Source organism: Gekko japonicus, unplaced genomic scaffold (assembly GCF_001447785.1).
Source record: "Gekko japonicus isolate JY-2015 unplaced genomic scaffold, Gekko_japonicus_V1.1 scaffold987, whole genome shotgun sequence".
Lineage (NCBI taxonomy): Eukaryota > Metazoa > Chordata > Lepidosauria > Squamata > Gekkonidae > Gekko > Gekko japonicus.
In genome coordinates, this window is record NW_015170305.1 from 452,414 (window position 1) to 458,091 (window position 5,678).

Sequence of the window (5,678 nt, forward strand, 5' to 3'; positions counted from 1 at the left end):
GCATAACTTATTTGAATATGCCACACCCCCTGACATCACCAGAAGTGTCAGAAGGCAAACCCACCGCTCAGGCTCCACTGGACTGTTTTGGATTGCTAACTATTGTGGGGGGGGGGGGTGTGCTGATCTGTCCTCGCAGAGGAGGGAGAGTTTGTACATGAATAAACCTTGGTCTTAAAGGTACCACTGGAGTGTTTTGGATTGCTAGCTATGGGGGGGAGGGAGAATGTGCAGCTCTGCCCTCACAGAGGAGGGAGAGCTTATACCTGAAGGCGGGCCAGGGGGGCTCTGCAATACCTGGCTGCTTTTTGCTCCTCGTGGCCCAACTGAGGGCTGCTGGGAGCAGGAGGCGGGGCTTATTGCATGTGCCTGCCCCCTGGGCTCCATACTGCTGGAGCTCCGCTCCTGTGTGCTCCCGCAGGAAATGACCCCTGCCAAAAACAATCTGATAGGAAAGCTGTAGTGCCATGGTTTTATTTATCCTTAAAAATATATCTATCCCACTTTTCACTGGGGACTGCTTATAAAGAAACACAAATGTAATTTTGGCTAAATCAAAAAATAAAACAAAAATACCCGGTACAACTCCAACTCTGGGATAGTCCAGGATCTACTGGGCCCGCTCACTCAGGGCTGCAGGCTGTGAGCCATGGGCTAAAGGTCAATACCCTTTTGGCTCTTGCCCTTCAACTTTTGTGAAAAGGCCTCTGGCCAGGCCCATAAGCCAGGAGGTTTTGGCTTGTGGGGCGTATTTTTTGCCTGGTGGGGCCAGGGGTGGACTCCTGTACAGGGGTGGTTTCCTGTCCTGTTATTGGGCCCACATTCAAAATGGGTAAACAGAATCCTGCTGCTCTCTCCAGAGCACACTAACACACACCCCCCATCATTGTTTCTAAGAAAGCCAGGGAGACTGGTAAAAAAGACAGGACCCCCCCACCCCCCGAGTATTAAAAAAAACCCCAACCTGTGTTACTGAAATAATCTGAAAGGGGTGGGGGAATTAAAGATGTAAGGCTCTTGGATGCCTCCGTAGTGGCCTTTGAGGTGATAAATCACTACGTTCAAAATGGGGGGGGGGGATCCTGCCCCTCTCTCCAGAGCAGATAAACCTCTCCCCATAGTTGTTTCTGTTATTTAAGAAAGCCAAAGAATTGCAAAAATGGACTGGAAAACCTGTTCCTAACATCCCTTCTTCAGTCTGATGTACCTACCAGGGTTCAATTCAGGTGGATCAGACACACTTTTAAAAGAAGTCAGATTCAGAATTTTAAGCTCTTCCCACCCCCCAATGAGTCTGACAACCCTCCCCCCCTGCCCCGAGTCTGATGTGCCCACCAGGGTTCAAGGATCAACCACACTTTTAAAAGAAGAGATGAAGAAGATGAAGAGTCATGGCAGAGGACCGTAGGAAATACTCAGGGAGGGAAGGAGAGCGGAGAGGGAAGGAGAGCTGGCAAGGTCATGTGTAGGGATACCAGCAAATCAGGAAGAAGCAGCCAATCAGGAAGTGGGCAGGGTGCAGCACAGCGCAACTTCACGGAATGCATTGAAATAATCACAAAATAATTAAATTTCTTTCTAGCAGCAAGGCCTTGTGGGGCCTGGCTGATGCATGGTGGGTAGGGATCCCAAGTCCCCCGGGGGCGGGGAAACCCCTGCCCCAAAGGTCCGTTCCCCAGCGCTGCCGGATCGGGCCCCGGGGGGGAACTCCTTCCCGACGTGCGCGTCACCCAGAAGTGATGCGGGCATGCTGGGGGCGGGGCCACGGCCATACAAGGGAAAACTCTATGGTTTTCCCTTGTATGGTCGTGGCCCCGCCCCCAGCGTGCCCGGCGTCATAACGTCACTTCCTGGTGATGTATGTGCGGTGCGTGCGCGCGCTCCGGGATCCACCCGGGAGTCCCCTGCCGCCAAGGTAAGTTCCACTTGGCAACCCTAGTGGTGGGGCTGGGCCCAGAGGGGCCCCACCATAGCTATGGGCCTTCCTCCGGCTTAAATACATACAAGAGAAAGAGGAAACAGAATAGGGTCATCAAGTCTTACCTGGCTGCTGGCAGGGGGTCCCTCACCATGTCCTGGAGTTTTTTGGTGCTTGCGCAAAGTGCACACACTGTGATAGCATCACCCAAAACTGATGTCATTGCACTCTCTAGCGTTTGAGGAAAAACTCTATGGTACCCATAGAGGTTTTCTCAAACGTTGGAACATCCCCCCTACAATGTGCCCTGCATGATGATGTCACCTCTGGGTGACATTACGCCGGGCATGTTGGCACGGATGGGGCTTTTGGGGGGTAGGGTTCCCCTGCCAGCTGGCTCGGTGGTAGCAGATTAGGGCTTCCAAAAGTGTGTAAACCCCTGTCCCCATTGAGGGAATGGCAATCCTAAAACAGAAGCTGAGCCCAGATATTACACCAGTCTCGCCATATTCCCAGTTCTCCTCCCCTCCTTTCTCTTAATTATTTGATTATTATTTGATTTCTCAGTTAGTTGAACTGAACCGATAATATAGAATGTGCTGAGGAAGTTTAGCTTTCTGCATCTCAACCCGCTGGACTAGTGTAATCAGAGGCCACTTAATGCATTAAACTTCACTGGTTCCTTGTTACAGAGACCCATGTTGTATATAATAAAACTGTAACATGTGACCTGCTCATATGGGAATTGATTACCGGCGTTTCCTGCTGCACATACCCTTAGTATTCACATTACTAACAGGAAAATATCTAGCTACTTTATTTTTGGTATGCCACACAGTCCTATAACTCCCCCCCCCCTTTTTAGCATGCTGTAATGTAGAGAGTAAAGCTGCTGTCAGCTCCCTCTCTTTTGAATTCTGGATACCAACAGTAATTGAAAACAGTCCTCTTTCATCCTTTGCTACATAAGTGTAAGATAGAAGCTCTTCCAATATATTTTGTACACCCAATGAGATCTGTCCTGCAACTTTTGATGAGCATTTGGAGACTCATGGATTACAAGTAATGGAGGTATTTGTTAAGCACATGTCTGCTTGACTGAGAGCTACTCACAGTTTCCCACTGAGCATGACTGTTCTAATGGGGCAAACCAAGCCATAAAGATGCCTTGGGGAGCTTTCTGTTTATAAATATACATGTTCCTGTTCTTAACTTGATCTATTTTCAACAATTTCTCTGTGATCGCAAGGTATAATATCAGACCTTAAGCACTAAAATGTAGCCTGGAATATATAGCCCTTCTATAGCTCAGGGTCCCACTGCACCAAAAGTTTTGCTTGCATATGTTCTTCTAGTTATGCGCGTTTTCTTTGTATGTTTCATAGGGAAGCAGTCCTTGTACTACTATGCTTAGTTAGGTTGGCTGGGCAATTTGCCTTGGGTAATAGTAGATGTCCTTCCAACATACTCTAGACAGATTCATATGCTGGCAAAACTGGTAGACATGACACGTGATATGGCAGTCGATTGTGCTGCAGTGACTCACTGAGCTGAGCTGCAGACTGGAAGGACTGTAGTTTGGCAGTTCGAGACCCTAGTGTGGCATAGTAGAGTGAGTTCCCGTCTCTGGCCCCAGCTCCTGCCAACCTAGCAGTTCGAAAGCAAGAAACTGCAAGTAGATAAATAGGTACCGCTTCGTTGGGAAGGTAACAGAGTTCTGTGTACCTCAGCATTTAGTCATGCTGGCCACGTGACCACGGAAATGTCTTCTGACAACGCTGGCTCTTCGGCTTGGAGACAGAGATGAGCACTGCCCCCTAGAGTTGGATTCGACTAGCTTTCAAGCAAGGGAAACCTTTACCTTTACCTTACTTTTTGCTCACATATACCAGGGGTCATTTCCTGCAGCAGCACACAGGAGTGGAGCTCTGGCAGTAAACAGCCCAGGGGTTGGGAACATGCAACAAGCCCCGCCCCCTGCTCCCAGCAGCCCCAGGCAAGAAGCAGCCAGGTAAGTTGTAGAGTCCCAACCCCATCCCCGTCGAGGTGCAGAGCCTGGGGAAGACCTCCAGAGCCCTGCCACCTGCCTTTCCTGGCACCTGGCTGGTGCAGGTTGGTGGCAGGGGCTTGATTGGGGGGGTGGGTCATGGGGGGTGAGGGAGCTGCAGGAGGGGTGGCAAGGGTTTGATCAGGGGGTGGGAGAGCCTCCCTCCCTCCCCATCTGTTTGCCCTCTTTCTTTCTTTCTTTCTTTCTTTCTTTCTTTCTTTCTTTCTTTCTTTCTTTCTTTCTTTCTTTCTTTCTTTCTTTCTTTCTTTCTGATAGGTACCCAGTTCAAGGACCCCCCCCCATCACTGGTATCTTGGGGTGCTTACCAACCCTAAACCCCATCAACCCGTGCTTTTCCTGCCTTCCCAGTTAGAGCCTAACCAGCTTTACCAGGCCCATTACCTCACCCCTTTGGGCCCCCCCCCCATCACTGGTATCTTGGGGTGCTTACCAACCCTAAACCCCATCAACCCGTGCTTTTCCTGCCTTCCCAGTTAGAGCCTAACCAGCTTTACCAGGCCCATTACCTCACCCCTTTGGGCCATGCAGAGCAGGCAAAAAAGGTCCCCCTCTCAGCCAATGTGAGTGAGGTCCAAAAAATTCCTGCCGGTCTCGAAGTCCGTGACCAGCTAATCCCACAGGGTCTCCAAAGAGGCAGGGAGGGTGGGGAGCTCACATGGAACTGGACTGTGGAGGGAGGCAGCTGCTGCCCAACCTGGCCAGCAAGCCAGTCCCCCATTGGCCGGGATTCCTGCACTAAGCCATAATTGGCTCCCCCACCCTTGTGGTTCATCCCAAGGAAGTGGTGGGGCGGGCAAACTCTGGCACCTGCTTTACTCAGCAGGCCCCAGTCATGTTGAGTTTGTGGGTACACTGTGACCTTGAGGAAGGGGTGAGTGGGGAAAATGTGTGCAGAGCATTCATTTTATGCACTTTTGAAGACCTATGAATAGGGCTTCTCTGTAGTGCTGGGACAGTTGTATAAGGAAAGCAATAATGCAACAGAAGGGGTAGGTAGAGAAATACCTGCAAAAACCACAGCAAATTAATCCTTGAAATATCAGAAACAGAAGGGAGTTTGAAAATGAAATTGGCCATGTAGCCATTTTCATGGGCAATTTTAGCCCATTTCATGTCAAGTTTAACCAGACTTCATTTTCCTTTACACCCAAGATAGTAGCTTCTTTAGGAAAGAGAATTCTTCCAGCCTAACATATTAATAGTGCCATTCTATGGTGAGTTAATATAGTAAGGCTTACAATTCCAGTGGATTTGGACTGGAGTAACTTTGCATAGGATTGCACTGTAAGGGCCCTGCAAGCTTAGGTAACCTTTCAAGGTCATGTCTCATTCTGAATTTGAAACAGATGGGTGCACTTCTAGGAGAAATAGCAATGCCTTAAATGTATGAAAATACAAAGATAGATCTATAATGCATGTTGCTGTTGCAGAAATGATAGATGGCAGGAAATACTGAAGAAATTTTATTCAGTGTTTAAACATCTAATATGCGGGGGAGATTTAATATTATATTTCCACACATGTTTAGTGTGCTTGCCAAAAAATGCCCTTGCACCTTTTGAAAAGAGCATGAGTCTAATAGAACACTTAGTGGCAAATTGAAAAATAAACAAACATGGATCAAACATCAAATCATAACAAGCAAACAAACAAAAGTCCTCTAACTGGAGAATGTCAGCTGACTGAAGAATC